General features: G+C 45.2%; 1 protein-coding gene across 4 annotated transcripts in view; it reads left to right on the top strand.

Moving 5' to 3' along the window:
* The window catches only part of LOC134572063 (very long chain fatty acid elongase 4-like), a 596,371-nt gene that overhangs the window by 381,095 nt on the left and 190,667 nt on the right, over window positions 1-24,609 (top strand). The window lies entirely within an intron of this gene.

Raw genomic sequence — 24,609 nt, 5'->3', positions numbered from 1 at the left:
AACGGAGACCCCTATATGTGAACACATCCGAGGCCACCGGTCTAGTTTCAGGTTGGCATATCGTGATGGCCAATCTGACAAACCGGTGGCTAAACATTTTCTGGAGATGGGGCATCCCCTCTCCTAAGAGGGGTGGTAATAGAGGTAGGATGCTGCTCCAAAAGGAATCTTTTTGGATATACCAGCTGGGTAGGTGGCATCTAAAGGGCTTAATAAAAATATCCCCTATTATTTGTTTATTTGATTTCACCAGCTTGTACTACATAGATTTTATTATTATAGATGTCTTTTATGCATGTAAATAGTGTAAAATAGCTCATAGAAGTATATGTATACATGAGTAAGAACAGAACACATGAGCTTTACAGTAAAATGTATAGATTTTTATGAATTGAAGTGAAAGTATAAGCTTGTTTGTATAGTTAGGCTTAAATACACCATTTATTATTAGACATGTGCAATTCGTTTCGGGCCGAATATGAATTCGGACGAATTTCGGGCAATTTCGGACATTCGGGTTCTTCCGGTGGGTGGGGGCCCTAAATTAGAATGAGGGGGGAGGACCTCATGTCCTCCCCCCTGGCCCCTCCCTGAGCGGTGGGTGGGGGCCCTAAAATACTAATTAGGGGGGGCTAATGTCCTCCCCCATGGCCCCTCACCTCTGAGCGGTGGGTGGGGGCCCTAAAATACTAATTAGGGGGGGAACCTAATATCCTCCCCCCTGGTCCCCACCCCTGAGCGGTGGGTGGGGGCCCTAAATAAAAAAAATAGCCCCCCCTCCCCCGGGTGACTAGGGGTCCCCAAACCCCTAGTCACCCCCCTCCCGCCAAAAATTAACCCCTACCCCCTCACCCTAAAAATAATGAGGGGGTGACCATTTAACTAAGTACCTGAAAAAAAACTTACCATTTGATGTTTTCTTTCTTCTAAAATCTTATTTTTTCAGCCCCCAAAAAGGCCAAATAAAAAGCCATGCTCCCTACAGAAGAGCTAACTAACACAAACATTCACTACAGACAAGCTCACTGACACACACATGCTCACTACAGACAAGCTCACTGACACACATATGGTCACTACAGACAAGCTCACAATCACAGACATGCTTACTACAGACAAGCTCACTGCACACACATGCTCACCACAGACAGACTCAGACACACCCATGCTCCCTACAGACAAGCTCACTAACACACACACACATGATCCCTGTGACAAAAGCACATTCGTCACTGGGACTTGGAGAGGCCTGCTTGCCAGCCTCTTGCCCTGTGACTATGGCCCTATTTGGGCTTATTGGATTTTAAAACATTTTTTCTGCCCCTTTAAATCCATGGGAAAATGTGCCTCTTCCCCTCCTCCTGTTTCCTGTCCTATTGTTTCTCCAGCAGGGCGTTGAAACTGGCAGCTTTGTCCCTCTTCAATATCTCATCAGCCCTTGCTATTGTCTGACCTCACCCTTCCCTGTACTATAGGGCACTTTTAACATTGGACATATTGAGCGCTCAGATCCAAGCTATATGGGGATATGTTGGACATATAGGTTAAACATTGTTTTATAAGAGTTATGTATTTTTATGTGGTTTTTGTAATTGTTTTTGACGTAGAGATATTTCATGTTACTGGAGTTAATTAGGTTACCACAGCTACTTAAGCCAATTATCTCCAGGATAGAGGAGAAGATAGACCGGCCCCACAGCCTAAATCTGTGGAACTGTTTTGGGCATGAAAGCCATGCTTGCAGTCGGTCAAATGTGACTTCCATAAAACTTTTGAAACCCTGCTCTGATCTGGGTGATTTTTGTATATATTGTTCACCCAGATCAGGGCTATCCAGGAATGTATAATTTGTGGGGATATGTTGTTGTTTTGGGGTGTTTCTGGACTTTGGGTAAAACTGGATATTTTCTGCCTGTGGTAATTGAGTTAGTCCATTGTGTTTGGTAATTGTATCACAGGCAGAGGGGAGGGTTTGTGTACGTTAGCTGGGAGTGTCTAACTGTTCAATACTGTGTTGATTGGCTGTTGTCCTTTGTGTCCTGTGCTCCACAAGGTCCACGTGGGTGGTAACCTTGTGGGGAAAATGTGTATAAAAGAAATGACTTTGTGCTCATTAAACAGACTTGTTCTACCCTTCATGAAGTTTCAGCTCATGTTTGGGGGATTGGAGAACTACCTACACCGGGGATTGCTATAATCACTATACTCTTGTAAGAGCTTGTTCCTGTTCCTGCTCTCTGGATTTAGGAGAGGTCTGCCTACTGGAAGCTGGTCCCTGGTCTTGGGCCCAGAGTAGGAGGAAGACAGTGAGACCCCAACCAAGCTGCGGCGGTTCGTGGGGTCTGCGGTGGTTATGGTGTCTAATGGAGCCCTAGGGAACCACTTGGAGCATCCGTCAATGGAAGGTACCCATTCGGGGTGCCAGGCAATCCATTACAATCCCTACAGACAAGCTCACTGACACACATACAAGCTCACTCCCTAGCAGGCACACACACTCACACTCACAAACTGAGTAGCAGGCGCAACCACACAGAAGCTCCCTCACTAGCAGATGCACACACACACAGAAGCTCACTTACTAGCAGATGTGCGCGCACACACACACACAGAAGCTCACTCAATCACTAGCAGATGCATACACACACTCTCAAACTGACTAGCAGGCGCACACACACAGAAGCTCCCTCACTAGCAGATGCACACACACACAGAAGCTCACTCACTAGCAGATGCGTGCGCACACACACACACACACAGAAGCTCACTCACTCACTAGCAGATGCACACACACAAAGACATCCACACACACAGAGGCAGACATTCACACACACAGAGACAGGCAGACAACCACACACACACAGAGAGCCACACACACACGCACACATAGGCAGATAGCCCCACACACACACACAGACAGTCACACACACACCGCACACATGCAGACAGTCACACACACACACACACACACACACACAGGCAGACAGTCACACACTCACACACACAAAGGCAGACAGTCACACACACACAGGCAGACAGTCACACACACACACATGCCAGACAGTCACACACTCACTTTCCTCATAAATATCAATATACATGAATTTAAAACAAAATATGAGATGATCTATTATAAAGATTTATTAGAATAATAAGTCAGTGTTCTTTTAATCAGGGGAAAGGTCAGATAGAGATTAGTAGGGGTCTCTTTAATAACTTGGGAAAAATGAGAAGGAAACTACCACCAGTCTGACCATACAACAGCCGAGCGAGCTCCCCGTAGATAACACCCATAGCCCGAGTCTTCACTGCTCTCCTGTTTGTAGATACCTCGACGTCTCCCCTCTGGAACTGCTGTGTGAATAGCTGTGTATCTATATATCCTCCATGTACGAACATTGCACCCCAAATAATATACATATACATTGTATAAACCATTATTTTATGGTGATAGCACGTCACCCCTCTTCTCTGTCTTTCTGTGAAGAAGGTTTACTCTCCATTGCTTATTTAGATCCCTGGTCCTTATAAACCACAAAACAACTATTTCCTTTTTTTCCTCAATTGTATTCAGCATTTTCTTTGTAAATAGAACCACCAGGCATAGCTCAATGCAAAGAGCTTCTGGATTTCAGTGGAGAAGGTGACCGATGACTGGTGAACTCCAAGTAATTGTCAAGTCATTTGAATATTTGCAAATGGTTTAACTAGTTACATAGGGGAGGGCACCAGGGCATTCATAGCACTATAATCACTAGAGCTGACATAAAAGGCAGGAACTTGGTAACAATTTGCCACTTTCTGCATAATGGGGCCTAACCTAAAAAATTGTTAAAGCCATATTGCATCACCACGGAGATACAGCTATACAGCTACTAATGTCTGATATCCTATGGGTCGTGTAAAACTCATTACAAGTCTAATTTCACATTTATGGACATGTAATTCTGGTAATGCAGGTGTCACGTGGTTAGTGGCTGGAAATGTGAACATGATGAGGGACCACATAGCCCCTTGAGCTTGGAATGCAAAAAGAGACCACATTATTGGTGCTAGGTGCCACAAAAGCTTACTACAATCTAGTAGCAGGGCCAGATTAAGAGCCCAGTGGGCCTGGTGCTGACAATTATGATGGGGCCTAATTACAGAATCTTATCGACCAAAAACACTAAAACAGTCCTACCTCCCAAGCGTCATGTATCTGATGGAGATGGTGCTGGAGGGAAACTCAAAGGATGCAGCTATGAGAAAACACATACTCTATGCTAATCTCACACTTTCATCTTTCAAGTAAATCCATACCTCTTAACAGCAGTGTCCAGTGAAGCAGAAAGTCAATGGGCGGGGTAAAAGGGTGGGCCACTGACGCGAATAACGTGACCAGACCTGCAAAAAGGGTTGAACATGTCCAAAAAGGGGGCATGTTTGTCCAAAGAATTGGAAGGCCAACCTGGCATGAATGCATGTCAGGCTTCCTGCCAATCATGCAGGCTAGCCAACTGAGGGCATACTATGCAGGCAGCACCCTGAGCTTGGCATTAATGATGCGCCTACTCCACGCTTTCTAAGGACTGTCCCTTAGCACTCACATGTCCACTTGTCGCCTTACCTTCTTACTAGCAGGCAGAAGTAGTAGTTTGGGACAGAGAAAAGTTGTATGTAGTGAGGGTATGAGGAAATGTGACATGCAACAGTGTTAGAGAGACCAACGTCTGCATTACCTAAACTAATTTTATTGTCAGCCAGTGCACACAACTTTTGTTCCCATACATTCCTCTTAAGCTTCCAAACTTAAAGGGACACAATAGTCACCAGAACAACTACAGCTTATTGTATTTGTTCTGGTAGGTATAATCATTCCCTTCAGGCTTTTTACAGTAAACACTGTCTTTTCAGAGAAAATAAATCCACTGGCCACTCCTTAGATGGCTGCTAGAGGTGCTTCCTGGGGCAGTACTGCCTAGTCTTTCTGAACTTTCCTCATAGAGATGCATTGATTTAATTTATCTTCATGAGGAGATGCTGATTGGCCAGGGCTGTGTTTGACTTGTGCTGGCTCTGCCCCCGATCTGCCTACTTGACAGTTATCAGCATTGTAGTTTGCTCAGACCACCACTTCTGATCATGCCAGCAGACAGAGTCAGTTCAGAGGCAGAGCCAGCAGCTGCAGACTTGAATACAAGTAGGATTTTACTATATTTAGGGAGGCAAGAGGGGATCAGGGGGGGCTAGATGGTGGTTTTAACATAATAGAGTCAGAAATACATGATTATGTTCCTGCCCCTATAGTGTTCCTTTAAGCAAGAGTATGTGAAGAGTAGTTAGGGTTGCCACCTTTCTTGGAAAAAAATACCAGCCTTAATCATTTGTATATTTAATTATATATGCGTAACATCACATGATGTAAATCACAAGGAGTGACATAAGAGAAATATCTGTAAAATCACCAACAAACTACTCAGTTTCATTCTGCTGTATAGATGGATTGCTCCCAGTGTCCCTATGTATCACAGTGTCAGTGTCCCCATGTTGCCCAGTCCCTTAGTCTCCCAGTATCTCAGTGTCCCCATTTCTCCCAGTGTCCCCATGTCTCAGTGTGTCCCTATGTCACTAGGATACTAGGGGACACAGTGAGACATGGGGACACTGAGAGACCCAGGGACACAGAAACTTGGGGACACTGGGAGACATGGGGGCACTTGTGGATACAGACATGGGGACACTGGGAGACATGGAGACACGGGGACACTGAGACATTTGGGGACACTGGGATATATGGGGACACTGAGAGACATGGGGACACTGGGAGACATGAGGACACTGAGTCACTGACTGGGAGAGAGACACTTGGAGACACTCAGAGACATGGGGACACTTGTGGACATGGACTGGGAGACATGGAGACACTGAGACATTTGGGGACACTGGAAAACTAGGCACACTGGGAGACTTGAGGACATTGGGAGACATGGGGACACTGGCTGGGAGACATGGGGACACTGATACACTAGGGACACTGGCTGGGGACATGGGGACACTGGGAGACATGGGGACACTGTGTCTCAGTGTCTTCCAATGTCCCTATGTCTCACAGCATCCCCATGTGTCTCAGTATCCCTATGTGTCTCAGCATTCCCGTCTCACAGTGTCCCCATGTTTTCCAGTGTCCCCAAGTGTCTGTGTCCCCTAGTGTCTCAGTGTCCCCATGTCTCCCTTCCTCATTTACCTCCATCCCTCACTTACCTGAGCTGTAGAGCTGCTGTCTTGACTCTCTGTGTTGTGCAGCTGCTCCCCCACGGATCAGTGAGTAGTAGAGAGAGGCAGGGATATGCTGTAACTTCCTATCCCTGCCTCTCTCCACACACAGTGACCCCTACTGGCCAGTGCTTGTATTGCAGAATAATCTCCATTTATACTAAAAAAAAACACCTGCAATTGCATTGCCGGCATGGCCAGGCAGCCTCAAATACCGACATGGCCAGGCAACCTCAAATACCGACTGTGCCAGTAAAATACCAGTCAGGTGGCAAACCCATGAGTAGTGTGTAAAAAAATCTTTTTTAAATGGGCCTATTCCGTGGGCCTGGGCCTGGAGCTGCAGCTCCATCAGCCCCTATGTTAATCTGTCCCTGTCTTTCCAGATCCCTGATGAGTGGCTCGTTGTATTTCTTTAGAATCTGGTAGAAAGTTTCTTTGTCATCAGGACCCCAAGAGTTGGCGCATACATAAAGCTCCCTCATCTTATCCTGGTTGGTGAGCTTACTGCGGACAATGGAATAATGTTCATATGTAAGGAGCTTCTTGTCCAGGAGTTCATCGAGTACAGGATCCACCAGACTCATCCTCTTAATCAGATTTAACCTGTATCTGTCCACAAAAGGCTCTGGAGCTGTGGATATGGAGAAGACAGGTCATCATGTATTCTAAATGTAGTGAATAATCACAGCAGCATCACCAACTGTGGTTTATAGGAAACATCTAGTCCTGAAAAGAAAAAGAAAAATTCTGGACTATAAGTGTAACTGTTCCTTTAAATGGTTCACATCCCTTTCCAACATATCCCTTTAGGAGACAATATAATGGTTTCTTTAAATAGTTCAACTTGCTTTCCAACATATCACTTTAATTAGATTCTAAAAGTGCATGGATCCACCTATTTAAACCTCCAAAAGGTACAATTATTTTCTCAACCTGTGTGCAGTTGACATCTGTTTCCTCTGCTACAGGTCCCAGTGACTCCCTCAAAGCTAACACTCCGTTAATTATATTTATTTATTACTTGTTGCCAACCCAGATTGGATTTGATGCTTCTCCTGGATATTCCCTTTGGACTGATTTACTGTTGCTGAACTGGTTTGGACTTTAACAACTCTTCTGGATTTTCCCTATAATTATTCAAAACAAACCGGATTATCACCTAAACGTTGCTCTCACTCCTGGTGAATTTCCTTATATTTTCAACTCCTGCTCCTCAGATTGGTAAGTACTATTTATTTTTAATTTGTTTGACAAATATATTGTTTAAATTATTACAATAAGTTACTTTCTGTTGCTGCGATCTCTGTCCACCCACTCCTTTTTTTTTTTTTTATCTTTGTTTTTGATAAATATTACTTACCTCGTTTACAGAGACAAGACATTCCAGCTGCACCGGTCCTCTCCACCTCTGTGTTTGCGATCTCGTCCAATGTAATGCTTGAAATATTTGGAGGCAAGATGCACATGCCCACCAGCAAACCTCTGCACTTAGCAACATTTCTCCAAGTATTTGATTGGCTATGTATCAGCAGCATTTGATTCCCAGACCGAGATTTACTCGATCTGGAAGAAAGAAAGCGCCTAGAGTTTTCATTAAGCCTTCAATGTAAGCATTGCCCTTCTACTAAATGGCAATGTTTCACATTAAGAGTTGCTGATTATTTATTTGCTTCGAATTACGTGTGGATATCAAACAGGATCCTGGAGGCGGTATGTTAGTGTGGTGAGCGTGCAGTGCTGGTCATGATATTATTTCATTCTATTGTCATCTCATCCCATTATGCCCTATATCCAGTGATGTACTAAGGGGGGCGGTACGCCCCGGGTGCCACTCGCTAGGGGTGGTTCCCGGGGCGCACTTTCAAAGGGGCGGCATTTCAAGAGTATCCACGCTTGTTTCTTATCCAGCAGCAGCAGGTTCTCGCGATCTGTGAGAGCGTTGCCACTCTCTCGCGGATCGCGAGAACAGAGGACCTGCTGCTGGATAAGAAACGAGCATGCAGAGTTCTGGGCCCCTCTTCACTGCCCATCTATGCTGTGCCACTGGACCACCAGGAAACATCCCCTCCCTGGACACAGATAATAGTGGGCGTGGGAGGGGGCAAACAATACACACTGCTCACCTTCCCACCACTTATTCCACACAACACACACACACTGCATGCACATGCATACACTATACACAACAGCTGCATTCACTATACACATACTGCATAGACTATATACACACACTGCATTCACTATACAAACATACTTATGTTTGTGTGTATGTGTGTCTCTCTGTGTGTCTATATGTGTCAGTATTTGTCTATGACTGTGTAACTGCATAGGCGTGCCCTTGGGGTGTGCCTGGGCACACCCTAATCCCCGCGGCACGCCTCTGGAGTGAGACCAGCAGGGGAGATCTCAGGATCCCCCCTGTCGGCTCATGCAGACGGGACCTAAAAGTTGGCACCGAAGACGGAGATCCCACCTGCTTAAACACAAACAGGCAAGATCAAGTCACACTGCGACCCTGGCCCGACTTAGCCCACAAGCTGATCCCAAATCCTGCATGAAGCGGAAACCCGAACAGCAACCAGTAACAAACAAGCTACAATCACAGCTCCGATCCTGCTCGACGCCATGGAGAGCCCCAGAGCACCAAACGGAGAATACACTTACCCGCAATGTCCACGCTGGTTCCCGCGGTGACGAGCAGATGAGACAGCAATTGGAACCCACGACGCTGCTCATGGCAGAGCCTCAGCAGGACTTTCAAACGATCCCAACACCCTTCAATGCGCTGGGTATCAGCTGACCGAGCACTCCCAGACCGGGACACACAGAGGTATAAGTCCAAGGCATCTAATACAATAGACGCTGTCTATACCACATTGGCAACTCTTGAGCAGAGATTTTCCATCGACAGAGGACTTTAAAGTAACATTCACAGCTTACCCATTTTAATTGTTTTGCACTCATAATATTCATCCCACACCTGCATTATGCATTACGGTACGCATAGGCCATGCTCCCAGATAGCCTGTCACCTATTAACATAACAATGATATGCCTGACTGCCTGGCAACCTGCATGTTTAAATCTTACGTCTGTTTTTTCTTCTCCTCTCATATATGCATAACCTGTGATGCCCACAGACTAGTTTAAACACTGTTCTAGCCTAATTAACGTGTAACACTACTCTCAAAAACTGAAAGTATATGCTAACAATAATATAAAAATGTGCCTTGTAATCAAATGTCCCGCATGTTTTGCGAGAAAAAAGCTTGAGGACTGCTCTCAGGGCACCTCATGCCTGCTTGTAACGTTTTCTGTGCACTGCAAAAAAAAAAAAATACAAAATGAAGAAAAATTGTAGGATGGCTGTCAAACGAGCCGAGAAGGGATCCAGGTTTCTTTACAAGCACCAACCATTCCATGCATTCCAAGCAGATTTGTAAGCTTGTCTCGTGCACATGGTCCTATGCCCAAAACAGTGTACTTCCCCTTTAAGAAGCCAGAGACAAGGCTTGTAGTTCTGCTTATATATGGAAGACCACATGTACATTCCAAGAGGTAGATCACATTTTTACTATTACATGTTATTGTCTCTCTGATCTTGTATGATCTTCCTCTATTGTTTGATAAGATTTTGGGCACGGTTTACTGTCTATTTTTTGTATTGCATGTACTAACAAGGTTTGGGAATCTTTGTATTGTTCACTGCTGCCTGCCCTACATCCTCTGTTTAATGTTCTAGTGATCACCTATTACCCTCCCTGTTTTTATGATCCCATTATTCCCTATGTCTCATCCCATTATTCTCTAATGGCCTCGTGGCCGGCCGGTCAGAACTATCAAACCGATCTGAGCACTATTTGGATATGTTGTGCTCTCAGATCTGGGCTATTCGGGGATATAAGACTTGTGGGGTTCCTGTAAAATATGAATGTTTTTATGTGTTTTCTGTATTTCCCTGTAACTGAGTTACTCCGTTTTTACTCCATTATCTCTCAGACAACGTGTCGCCTGGGAGGGGCTTATGTATATTTCGAATGGAGACCCCATGCTGAGGTTTTGTGCATAGAAGGCTGTGTTTGGGCTGAATAATCAGTTGTACTCCAGTTGAAATGTGTGTTGTCCAGTTACTGGGGAGGGATTGAGCTATTTACTTCACAGCACTTTGTTCCAGAGCTCCTGTCATCATGGATCCAGTGGAGGAGAGTCCTGATCAGGACTAGTGCTCCACTACATATATCTCATCCCATAATTCTCTATATCTTATCCCATTATTCTCTAGATCAGGGGTAGGCATCCTTTGGCACGTGTGCCATGCATGGCACTCGAGGTGTCTTCGCATGGCACTCAAGGCTGCTAGAGCCACACAGGATCTGGCCTATCAGGAGTCTCAGTGAAACTTGAGATATCTATTAATATGAAAATGTGGTTGTGACAAAACCAGAGATGTTCCTCCAAGATACCTATTATTTGTTCACTTAGCCCATTCGTTTATTTTTTTATTACCCATGTAATTCGTCTGTTGGTTCGTCTAAATAAAAACTACCGAACCCCCAGACCACCCCCAAGTGAAGTGTGCCGCTAATTGACCACCCAAGCTCGTGGTTAAACACCGTGAAACCGCCAAACAGATGATGGGTCACCGTTCGTATGAATGAACACGTGGTAGTGGCCATCTTAAACTGACGAACGACCAGCGGTGTTTAGTCGTCGACTGCATGGAACTGTTTTCGGCCACGATTTCCAACGAACACCGCTGGGACGGCCGAACTTCCGTCTCCATTTGCAATGAACGCCATGGCGTTCGGTACATTCAAACCCAAGAACTATATACAGATAGCTAATGCTGGACAGATTTCTGCCGAACAGTCGGTGAAAAACTCTTTAACTCTATGGGGATTTGACTGTGTTCGTGAGATCTGCGTGCTGTTCGGCTATATTGAACACTCCTATCTGGGGATATGTTGAATGTGGGGGTTCGATTCGATAAATAAAAATTTTAATGTATTTTGTTACAGTTGTAAAATGGAAATATTTTCTCTACCTGGAGATAATTAAGTTTACTCTAGCCACTTAACCCAATTATCTCCAGGATAGAGAGGAGGGATTTCATAGTTTATGTGGGAGTGTTTTATATTGTACTGAATAATGATTGGTTACTGTAACTTGTGTTTCAGTCCTCCACAAGCTCCCTGTGGGAGTATCCCTTGCTGGAGGACCTGCATAAAAGGCCAAGCTCGTTTACCCCGCCATGAAGTCACGACTCATGTTTGGGGGATTGAAAGCTATAATCACTACTTTGCTCTACTTCAGCTGGGATTTCGGGAGAAGCTACAAGGATCTCTCCTATAAGGATACAAGGATCCGTTTTCGAGTGGTGAAGGTCAATTCTCAATTTATGCATTGCAGCACGTAGAGGAAGTGATCTTTTTCTCCCAGCACTTGTGAATGGAAATTCACACTGTAGTAGAGCAGCTCGCAGCTGCTGTTGTGGCTCCTGTCTTTGAGGTGTACCTAGCTAGCCTGATCCCCACAGGAACCCAGGGAAGCCACCCACACTGCTAGAAATACACAGAAATGCAGAATAACCCATCCCTCATACAAATAATACAAACAGCCCTCAAACAAACATACACACAATCCGCACAAACGCAACACCACTAACAATCCACATACATGAACACAACCCCACATGCAATACCCCAAACAGCCCGACACACACACAATGTGATATATCCAGCCACACACACAATTCCACAAGCAGCCCCCATACACAGCCAACATCCATAGATATCAATATATAACTTACACCTAATCACCCGTGGAAAATATCAATTTCAAATATCAAATATCAATCAACTTAGCTTTTCGGATACTTGCTTCCCTTAGGTTACCTCCCAACCTGGTAACCATATACAACTATTACAAAATACAAATGGACCAGGGATCCAGCTTGTATCACTAAAATGTAAACATAAAATGCAACATAGTGTAATAAAGTTACAATTAAAATTTGCACTTCATGTTTCAAGGTTGCACTCACAGATTGCCTCCTCTATGGTTAGGGGGATTCCTCCTGTTTGGTTACCACGCCAATTCCAGAATCAGGAAGTCCACACACTCCCAATGGTTGGTAAAAAAGGAATTTATTGGCTTTAAAGTAAGAAAATAAAATACTATTGCTGGTCCTACGCGTTTCGTCTCCCTTAGGAAACTTCCTCAGGGACCAAAAGTAAAATCACAGTAGTTAAAACATACAATTACATACACTGCCAAAAAATCAACTAGTGTACAAATGAGCCTATTTCCCCCTTCCCCTCAAACCCTTAAATATACATCAATCTGTGAGTGCAACCTTGAAACATGAAACATGAAGTGAATATTTAAATTGTAACTTTATTACACTATGTTGCATTTTATGTTTACATTTTAGTGATACAAGCTGGATCCCTGGTCGATTTCATAGATATCATACACGATACCACAAACTACTCATGAACATAAACAATACAATAGCTCACATACGCACAAACATCGATACAAAGCAACTGCAGTATAAATAACACAAGCAGAATACGGCAACATACACACCCCGATTAAAAAATAAATAAAAATCGGACCGGCACGCTATGGGCCATCACAATCTTAATTCAGCACAGTTCTGCTAAAATTTTGCCTACCGCTGCTCTAGATATTATCACATTATTCTCTATATCTCATCCCATTCTTTATATTATTCTCAATACCTTATTCCAAAAAATTCCTGAAAGCATCAAGGTGTCACGGTAGTTTACCCCAACTCGCAAGATTTAGTCCAACAATTGACAATATAGAGCAGAGATACGTCTTACCAGACCTTAGAATGGCCGGACTAGACGTAGAGGAGAGAAATACAGAGTCAGGAATGATCCGAGGTCAAGGGTACAAAGAGACAGCGAAAACAAGAACTAGCCAAGGTCTGGTACACAGTAATCAGCAAGCCAGCAAACAGTACAAAACAGGGATAAAGAGATAAACTGAGTCAAATACAAAGCCAAGGTCAAGTACGAAAAATCACAACTGAACACAACAAGCGCTAAAGGGAACTGAAACAGAAACCACGAGATAGGGCAGGGAGTTAAGGGAGAGGTAAGTATAAATACCCTAACATTTAATTTGATTGGCCCCTGTCATATCCATGCCCCCAAAATGTGAGTGTATGGGGAATGTGGGATGACCGGGGCCAATGGGAGACCGTTTTAATTTTCGGCTCCCACTTCCCCTTTAAGAGTGCCCGAGACGCGCGGCGCGCTCTTGGAGCTAGACAGGACACGTGACCGCATCCCACGGTCAGTGCCCACCGTCATTCGAGCCTCGAGCGATGGGAACTGAGGACCTCGGCTGGCCCCCGAATAAGGTAAGTACCGCTACACCAGGGAGACATAGTCCACATTATCCAGAGCGTCAACAGTTGCAAATTACTGCTCTACATCGTATCCCTTTATTCCCTATATATTAATTATCAGGGTCTGCCAGCTGTGTGCCCATCAGTAGTGTCTGGCAGCATTTTGCCCATCTTACCAGCAGGTTTGGGTGCTCTGGTTAGCAGATTGTGCGTGGCATCTGAAAATTGTTCACCTGTGTAAATTGAGGTAAAAACAGAAAATCAGGATTAATTGAGCTGAACCAGATAAATCACATCCTGTGTACTCTGCTAGGGGGTGGAGAGGAACATAGTCTATATTTATGTTGCGTTACACCCACTCCCTTTATTCTCTATATTCACTAATCTCGTTAATCTTTATAGCCTCTCATTTCACCCCTTTATTCTCTATACCCCCATCTGTATCCGTATTCCCTATATTCTCCTTTTCATCACCTTATTCCTAATCATTTCAAACATTATTCCTTTCCTACTTCATAAACGGTCTGTATATACCCCTCTCCATACCCAGCTGTCTTTGAATGTATATTTCTCTTTATAAGTGTCTGCCCGATGTGTGCCCATCTCTCTCTGTGGCAGAACCACGGCCTGTTCGTGAATCTCCATTTTCTTCTTACTTGTGCTTTCCCTATATTTTCGTTTATTGTGCCCGCTCCCTGTTAGGGAGTGCTTCACGAATGGAATTAATTCACCTCCCGAACGGGGACCACCACGATACTTCATTTAGAATGTTGGTTTAGAGCGTTCGCACCTCACAACATAAGTGTCAAACTGCAAACTGCTACAGGAAACCATTAATGAGTGCTGCCCTGGATGGCTGCTATTCCTAAAGACGTTTCACCAAGGGAGCATTTGTGGATTGTTTCCCGACTCGTTCGTCTCCCGAAAGAGGAGCTCCCTGATGCCCAATTAGAACATTCACGCCAATTAATCAGAACGTTCACACTCGCAACATAAGTGTGAAACCGCAAGGAAAGTAATTAATGAGTGCTCCCCTGGGTGGCCGCCATTTCGTATAGACGTACGCCGCCCAGGGGGAGCATTGGTATCCAAAAAGGACTCTTCCCTTACAGGGTTTCACACAGGGACCTCGCAAGCAGAGACTGGGCAAAGATGGGTATCGCTGCGAGGGTCCCTGGGGTTTGTGGGGACAACTCTGGGGCACTGGCTAGGTTGGCGGGCTTGTCGATGCCTGCAGGCGCAAAGAGACCAGCTATTTTCCAGCGGGTGGGCTTTTCTGTGCCTGTGAGATAAAGTGACGGTCCCTTTTTCCCGAGCCTGGATTCCCAGGCACAGAGGCTCCTGGGAAGAAGTACCTCTGGCAGCTAGTGTGGGAAACCCTGTGTCTTCAGTGGCGGGCTTTGGGGACAAAGGGAACCCTGTGCTAGGGTCCCAGGGAGGGGGAGGATCTGGGGATGTGACCTTGTATATTTGTGTGGGAAACCCCTTGCACGGGGTGATGCAAAAAAGCAGAGTGTGGCCAATAAAAGTGTTGTTGTACCTCCAGGACTGTGTGTAATCCAGTTACTGGGGGGAAATGGGTCTCTTTGTACTTTTAAATGGTTCCTGACCGGCTAAAGGAAGGGAATTAGCGGAGGTAACTGGTCGGGTCCGCTACAACTGGTGGCAAGCGGCGGGATCGTACTTCCCAGTCGAAGGGACCACACCAAATTAAAGAGGCAAATGCTACAGGAGATATTGGCAGCCCGAGGTCTACCAGCCAGTACCAAACTCAAGGCAGATTTGATTACCACCCTCATGAAGGATGATCTATGAAGCGGTGGGGACGCGGCACCAAAATCGGTGGCCAAGAAGGATCCCTTCAACAAGGAGATGGCCCACCACCTGGATTACTATATGGAAAACCAATCCCAGGAGATCCTAGCCAGGACCATCTCGGAGGTACAGACCTACCTCCTGGCTCAGCCAGGGCGGGCAGCGGAGGGGACCCTGGTGAGCACAGCCCCTGCCGGACAGAAGCCCAAGGTTCCGTGCGCGCCATTCAAAATTTTCACAGAAACAGAGGAGGACATTGACAAATTCCTCCTACACGAAATTGCTTCCTCTGATTGGGTTCCCCTGCTTGCTGGGAATCTAACTGGTAAGGCTGCCGATGCCTACAGAGCCGTGCCAACAGAAGGACTGAGATATTATGACATGGTAAAGCAGGTCCTGCTGGCCTGATATGCTGTGACCCCGGAAACTTCTTGCAGGACATTTCAGGAGTCCAAAAGGGGAGCCAAGACTCCCATGCCGAATGGGCTTGCTTCATGTCCTGGGCAGCCCAATATTGGCTGCACTCCCAAGGTGCCAAGTCCCCCAAGGCCATCCTCCAGCTGTACCTGCTGGAAAACTTTTACGGTTTATGGTTTCTCCCCCAAGATGCATGAATGGGTGAGAGACCGGCAGCCCAAGACCTACTGAAGCAGCTCAATAGACCGAGTACCTAGATGCCCACCGACCTAACTGATCGTCCCCTTTTCTTGGGATACCACGGCTGAGTTTGGGAGATAGTATCCATCCTCTTGATAAGTGTCTGCCTGCTGTGTGCCCATCTCTCTCCTCTGTATAAGTGTCTGCCAGCTGTGTGAACATGTCTCTCTTTGTTATACGTGTTATGCCCATCTCTCTCCTCTTTAAACATGTCTGTCTGTTAGGTTTTACCAATCTTACCAGCAGGCTGGTGCACTGTGGTTGGCATCCCAGGATCGCTCACTGTAAATTGACATCAAGAGAGAAAATAAGGAATTAATTGATCTGGACCAGATAAAACAGACTCATGTAGAGTTATTTACTACAGTGGGAAATCAAAGTGAATTAAAAATTTAAGGCAAAAGTAACTGAACTGGATGCATAGCTGGTTTATGTTTCCAGTTTGTCCATTTTTATCTTGAAGGAGTACTTCAGACTATATTATAAAAACAAAACAAAAAAAAAAACATAACTCCCTGTTTAATAGATTCACCTTCAATGGATACATGCATTCATTTTTAGTTTTTTCTCATTTGTGTTCTTCTGACGGCAGCCGTTGGCTTAGTGGAGCAAACAGAGGAAGCAAAACACCCTGGCGTCCTGGTTGACAGGAAGGGGTTTTATAATTTAAAAATAGAAATATTCAAGAAGTGCAAAAAATACAATCTTGTCACATACAGATAATAAACATATTAATCTTATTGAAGTCTAAAAATATATTGGATACCAATAACATGTCATTTTTTATAATTTCCCCAGGTAATTGTTGGCACTCAGCGGTCTAGAGCAGGCATAGGCAACCTTTGGCACTCCAGATGTTTTGGACTACACCTCCCATGTTGCTTTGCCAGCATTATGGGTGTCGATGGTTGCCTATCCCTGGTCTAGAGCATCAAACTGTGCAAATATGCCATAGCAGTCAGTTTGCAATGAAGGATGTAGGGTTTGCATTATTTAATTTACAGAACATGCCCACAACTTTGAAGATGTGTTTTTTTTTGTTTTTTATTGTGAAGCAAACCACAACTAGGACAAAAAAAACAGAAACAGTCAATGTGCATAACTATTCACTCCCTTAAAGTCAATACTTTGTAGAGCCACCTTTTGTGGCAATCACAGATCCAAGTCGCTTTGGATAAGTCTCTATGAGCTTTCCAAATCTTACCACTGGGATTTTTGCCCATTCCTCCTTGCAAAACTGCTCCAGCTCCTTCAAGTTGGATGGTTTGCACTTGTGAACAGCAATCTTTAAGTCTGACCACAGATTTTCTATTGGATTGAGGTCTGGGCTTTGACTAGTCCATTCCAACACATTTACATGATTCCCCTTAAACCACTCAAGTGTTGCTTTAGCTCTGTGTTTGGGGTCATTGTCGTGCTGGAAGGTGAACCTCCATCCTAGCCTCAAATCACGCACAGAGTGGTACAGGTTTTGCTCAAGAATATCCCTGTATTTAGCACCATCCATTTTTCCCTCAACTCTGACCAGTTTCCCAGTCCCGGTTGCTGAAAAATATCCCCACAGCATGATGCTGCCACCACCATGTTTCACTGTGGGGATGGTGTTCTTTGGGTGATGTGATGGTTTGCGCCAGACATAGTGTTTTCTTTGATGACCGAAAAGTTCACTTTTAGTCTCATCAGACTAAAAATACATACATTTTGGGAGTCTGCCACATGCCTTTTCGAAAAACTGAAAACGTGCCATTTTGTTTTTTTGCTGAAAGCAATGGCTTTCTTCTGGCCACTCTGCAATAAAGCCCAACTCTATGGAGCGTACGGCTTATTGTCGTACTATTTACAGATACTCCAGTCTCTGTTGTGGAACTCTGCAGCTCCTCCAGGGTTACCTTAGGTCTCTGTGCTGCCTCTCTGACTAATGCCCTCCTTGCCCGGTCCATGAGTTTTGGTGGGTGGCCGTCTCTTGGCAGGTTAGCTGTTTTGCCATGTTCTTTCCATTTGGTTATGATAGATTTGATGGTGCTCCTGGGGATCATCAAAGATTTTGATATTTTTTTTATAACCTAACCCTGACTTGTACTTCTCAACAACATTGTCCCTTACTTGTTTGGAGAGTGCCTTGGTCTTCATGGCAATGTTTGGTTAGTGGTGCCTCTTGCTTAGGTGTTGCAGCCTCTGGGGCCTTTCAAAAAAGGTGTGTATATGTAATGACAGATCATGTGACACTTAGATTGCACACAGGTGGACATCATTTCACTAATTATGTGACTTCTGAAGGTAATTGGTTGCACCAGAGCTTTTTATGGGCTTCATAACAAAGGGGGTGAATACATACGCACATGCCAATTTTCTGTTTTCTATTTCTTTTTTTTTTTTTTTTTTTGTCAATCTTTCTTTTATTGAGGCATAAAATTTACGGGTACAGAATAGAAATGGGAGACAATAAAAAGTCATACAATATGGGGTATCACAGTTCACTATACATTATCTCCGAAGATTGTCGGCCTCTTTTTTTTTTTAAGTAAAGTGTATTAAAAGCGTTGTTTAGCGTTAAGTGCCTGCGTGCTCAGTGTCGGGGTACGTCTTGTAGTAGGAATTAAGGCACCTCAAAATGTGAGTGTGTTGAGCGTGGGACCTTAGTTAGATGAGCTCAAATAGGTGTGCGTGTCGTAGCTGGGTGTGGTTGACTAAGTTGCTAGCGGAGAGTGCAGCAGGTAGTGTGCGGTGTGTTTCAAGCTGTGTTACGCACTCTGGGTGTAATGGGGGGGTGACAGTGGCTTAATACATATTATTATTCAAAGGCTTACGGAGCCAAAAAAGATAACAAAGAAAAGATAAAAAACACAACAATGTATGGTGAAAGAAAAGAGAGAATATAAACATAAACCAACAGCAACAGCATTGGGAATTACACACGTGGAACAGGTCAGGTATGTCTCTTGTTATGTGCAACAGGTAGAGGGTGTGTGGGCCCAGCTTTGCTGCTGCTTCAAGTTGGTAGGGCTGTGGTTTTCTGAGCCTCTCTTCTCGGCACGAAAGGGGTAATCTCCGCTACAGTCCATGTTGGACGGTTCTGTTGCTGTGATGTTAACGCTGGAAGGCCGAGTGCCTGCAGGAAGGCTGGTATATCAGATGCGTGGGATAGCTTGTATGTTGCGCCCTCCTTCTCTGCCTGTAGTCGGTGAGGGCCCCATTTGTAGGGGATAGCTTGGTCTCGGAGTAGCTGGGTGACCGGGCGGAAGGACTTCCTCCACATCATGGTGTGCCTGGAGAAGTCTTTATAGAATGCCAGTTGTACCCCTTCAAACTCCACCGTGGGGGAGCCCCTTATAGCCCCCATTATCTTGCCCCTATCAGAGTCCCGTATGAATTTAATCAGTACGTCACCGGCTCCTTCGTGTGGTGTTGAGGCCGCCCTGGTGAGTCTGAAACAGGAATCAATTGTGATCGACTTTGCTTGTCGTGGTGTAAGCAATGTGGCAATAAGCCGTCGGCAAAAGTGCGGCAATTCCGTGCTGGTGAGTGTCCCTGGCACTCCACGGACCCGCAGGTTTCTCGCTTTGCACCGGTCCTCCATTCCAGCCAGTTGGGCTTGTTGGTCCGCATACTGCTTGCGGAGTAAGCTCAGCGCCGCGTCCGTGGCACTTTGCGCTAGCTTAGTGTCCCCCAGGCCCACCTCCACGTTTGCCACTTTATTAGTGAGTGTGGCTACTTCTGCCCTTACCAGCGCCATGTCCGCTTGGAACATGGCCTGAATGTCCTTCACCAAAGCTTTGATATCAGCCTTGGTGGCTGGAGCAGCGTCCCCCATGTCCACAGGTCTCTGTGGCAGTTGTGGCGCGCGGGTCAGCGGTGCAGGCTCTGCAAAGTAGCTTTCCTCGTCCGAGGATTGTGAGGCATAGATCTCGGGCGCCATCTTGGATTCTGCAGGCCGCGACGCAGCTCGGAGAAAAGCCCCTATATCTCCGGATCCCGTGCTCGGATCTGCTCTCTGCTTCTTGCTCTTTTTCCCCATGTTGTCGGTAAGCTGTGAGCCGGTTTAGAGGTCCGGTGGGTGCGGGGATTTTGGCTCCGGGCGGGTTAATCGAGTGTGCCGCACGGAGCTGTCTAAGAATGCGGCCGGTTCCTGTTTTCTATTTCTAAAAAATAGTTTTATGTATATATTTTTCTCATTTCACTTAACCAACTTGGACAATTGTGTTCTGATCCATCACATAAAATTCAGATTAATAAAACATTGAACTTAAGGCTGTAATGTAACAAAATAGGTAACAAGTCAAGGGGGTGAATACTTTTGCAAGGCACTTTATGTGTATATACACTACAGCCATAAGGCTAGGTGGGAATATTTCTGGCATATGGTATTGAACACCCTCATTCTATGTTTCCAGTGCAGTGAGATACTAATCTTTCATTTATAATTGATGTTCCGGTTCCCCTTTTTTGTTTTGTCTGTCCAAAGCAATAAAATGGGGACGTTTGGCAACGCAGGGCATTTAAGGAAGACTCTGTGTGGTTGAAATGTCACCATTTTCTTTGGCACATTAAATAAAGGATTTAAAAGTTTGTGCTGGACATTTCCATTTTTCTGTATTGCTGTTGGCAGAGCCAGGGTACGTGCACCCTAATTTGACCAGAGTCCTCGCTGTTATTGAAATTGTCCATAGCACCAAGCATATCAACCACTTGCAATGCAACACTGTTATGAATTTATTGGTTCAACATTCTTCCATTGCTTTGGACAGTAGGTGGTCATAAATAGATATAATTTTATATTTCACCTCACTAAACACTGGATGTTGTCAAGATGGAGAAAAAAAAATGACAAATTCCAATTGAAATTCCAAATTTTCATATTTATTAAACCTAAAAAAAATTCCAGGTGGAATCTTAGTCCGCCCAAACAAATCTGTACCAATCAACAGAAGCGTTGGGTGATTGGTTTAAAATTAAAGCTTTTCTCATTTGAACACAATTCAAACGATAGGATTGGGAAATGCACAAAAAACTGATTTTAAACTAAATAGGGACTGAATGTATCCAGTAGGATACACATTCACAAATTATCATTACCTTGCCTTAGTGCAAGCAATCATAAAATTAAATTATTTGAAGTACTTTTTGCTCACTGATGGCACCAGCAGCCAGTGGGAAATATAAAAAAAAAAAACACCCTGGTTGTTCCACGTTTAAACATGTGGCAACGGGCCAGAGCTTCCTAGCCAGCCGGCACATTAAATGGTAAAAATAAATAAAAACATAATACATTTAAAAATATAGAATATAGAATTTATTCAGTGAGCTCACTAGTCTTTACCTTATAGGTACTATGTTCTAATTTCCATTACACTTGGCATTTGTTTACTAATACACTCTTTTAAACAATTTTTTTTTTTTTACTTCAATTAAGTTCCTTTTATTATTATATATTTTTTTCTGTGCTTAGTCTCCCTGATTTAGTTTGAGGGAACTGCCTTTAGTTATTTTTTAAAAGACTGCTTTATCCCTTTGAAATGATCACATACCCACAGTGTATCATTCAGGGGATTTAGCCAGTGGTTCTACTAGAAGGAATGGGGTATAAAGAGCACCATAATGTTGTCTGGCATTGTATGAAGAATACGCTACATTTTGAAATGGCTCTAATGGGTTAATCATATTGAATTCTGGCCGACTAAGGAACTTGAGCAAAAACTACATTTATATAAATGAGTCTTACTTGGTTCCAGATTTTTAGCATGCATATCCTAAAGATGTTTAATAAGGGCCATTCTCTATGACTCACAATGAAGCACAATATATGAGGCTTATTTTCGTGCCATTGACCTATGCTGTGTAACTGACGGTATCACCAGGGCCATCTTTAATGCGGGGCAAATGGGGCAGCTGCCCTGGGCCCAGTTACTCCTGGGGGTCCAAAGCAGCGCCCCGTGGGGCTCACTGCCCACAACAATTTCATGCCCTCAGGGCCACCCAAGGGGCCCATTTGGGGGCCATGGCCCTTTCAGAGTCGAGCTGGCCACTGTAGTATCAGCTGGCTGGGAGGAAGTTATGATCACTTCCTCCCAGCTTCAAAAGAGAGCACCGAGGGCGGAAGGAGGCAGCAGCATGGGGAGCAGGGATATGTCTACAGCGAGGCAAACAAGGCAATTTTCAGGGGGCTTCAAAAAACACCACCCCAAATGCCCAGGCAAATACCTTGTTTGGCTCCCCCCGGGACAGGCGGCCAGTTATTTTGTGGGCAGCGAGGGAGCACTTTCTCCTGAGCTCTCCGCTCCCTTGTGCGACCCACAGTAATGCTGGGAGCTGGAATATGACGTCATATTCCGGCTCCCGGCATCACTCTGCAGCGCGCAAGTGAGCTGAGAAGAGAGGGCTCAGGGGAAAGTGCTCCCTCGCCACCCGCCCACATGTCCAGCCGCCTCCTTGCCCCCAGGTGAAAAATCCACCCAGCTATCCCAAATGTAGGGAGGCTGGGTGGATTTTATATAAAAAATAATAATAATAATAATTAGAATATTAATAATTGTGAGTGGGGAAATGTGTGATTGTGTGTCTGTCAGTGAATGTGAGTGTGCATCTGTCAGTGAGCGAGTGTGTCCATCAGTTTGTGTCTGAGTAATAGTGTTTGTCTGTCAATCAGTTTGTGTGTGTGTGTGTCATTGTTTTTCAGTGAATGTGAGTGTTACGGTTGCCTGCAGGCTAGCTGAAAGTTGGACCGCTTAGATGTCCTGGTTCCCGATCTTGGAGAGTAGTAGCGAAGTTCCAAACAGCATCCAGTAATAATCTGTAAGTGTAGATATCCCACTAGCTATAAGTAAAGGTAGTATAACGCCTTTCCCTACAACACGAGTCGAGGCTGCGAGTTGAGGGTAAGAAGAACTTGTTTAATGGGCATTCATGCACGACTTTAATACACATTTTCAGGCCAGAGGAACACCCCTCTGGAGCTGATGGTACACAGGATTACAAAGTGTAACATCCAATAGAAACAAAGTGCATTTTCCAAAACAATCCCTCCTGCCCTGGAGATAATTGGTCTCAACGGTTACAGTAACTCCATTATCTCCAGGTACACAAAATATCACTTTTATAGACACATGAAAACTGGATAAAAATATATCTTTTACACCATAGTCTTTGCATGTCACATTCAACCCATCCCCAGACAGCTTGGATCAGAGCGCACGATATACACGAAAAGTGCTCAGATCTCACGAACTGTATGCAAACACTATGGGGATGAAAATTGTCTGTAGGGCTGTTCGACAAGTAGCAGCCCATGTATCCTCTGCCATAGTGTCCTGCAAGGGGTGGGTATATCCTTTGTAGGGGCAAAGTGTTGAACGCACTTTGGTATTTTATACACGAACGGACGGGGCAAGATGGATCCCAGCGGGGCTCGTGCAGAATAGTGTCCGAAAGGAGTACCAGGAATTTGGCGACCAGGTCCCGCTGGGCGTTCGACAATAAAAGATGGCCGTCGCCACGTGTTCGGGCATACGAACGATGACTACCCTGTCGATCAATTAGGTTGCGGTTAAACACAAGCCGCAGCTTCAGGGTGGCTAACTAGGGCACACGCCTCCGGTAGGGTGGTCGGTAGTTGGTTTGACATGTAGTTCGGTGTCCCGTTCGACCCTCTCATACGAACAGTGACCACCCCGTTGACGATCAATTAGGCTGCGGTTTACCACAAAAACTGCAACTCCTGGGTGGTTAATTGTAGGCACACTCCTCATGTAGGGTGGCCATGGTTCAACAGTTTGTTCGGTATTTTGAGAGGTGAACGGGGTTAATTGGCGGCACACGCCAGGGGCCGGGTGGTCGGCCATTCTTATAAACAAATGGCGTGCAATAGTTGTTCGGGCAAAAGTAACAAAATAACAACAAAGTAACAGGGTTGTAGCAGACGGGGGGGGACTTTTGTAACAATGAGTGTGTGCATCTGTCAGTGAGTGTGCATCTGTCAGTCAAAGTGCAGCCTTGACAGGAAGGGGTGGGGAAAATTTAAATTGGGGGAGAGCGGTGCCCGAGCATGTCCTGCCTAGGGCAGCACAACTCCTAAATACACCACTGATGGGGAGGAGAGGCAAGAATGAGCTGCAGCTCATTCTACACTCATCAGCCTCAGCCAGCACCAAGCTGAGTTGAAGGTAAGTGTGTCTAGTCCCTGATCCTCTCCTTCTCTGTGATCTGACTGAATGTATGCAGCTGGGATAGTTTTTAGAGAAACCTATTTAGGAGCCTCCCCATTCTGCCTTGCCTTATCCCACTCACTGCTTCTGCCCTACATTGCAGAACCCCACTCACTGCTTCTGCCCTACATTGCAGAGCCCCTGCCCTGTCCCCCCCTAACTCTCTGCTTCTGCTCTTTACCTCCCCCACTCTGCTTCTGACCTATGTCCCCCCAATCCTCTGCTTAAGCTTAGTGCCTTCCCCCACTCACTGCTTCTGCTCTGCCTTCCCCCACTCACTGCTTCTGCTCTGCCTTC

Source organism: Pelobates fuscus, chromosome 8 (genome assembly GCF_036172605.1).
Source record: "Pelobates fuscus isolate aPelFus1 chromosome 8, aPelFus1.pri, whole genome shotgun sequence".
Classification (NCBI taxonomy): domain Eukaryota; kingdom Metazoa; phylum Chordata; class Amphibia; order Anura; family Pelobatidae; genus Pelobates; species Pelobates fuscus.
Note: the sequence above shows the minus strand (reverse complement) of the source record. Positions and strands in the feature narration are given on the sequence as shown.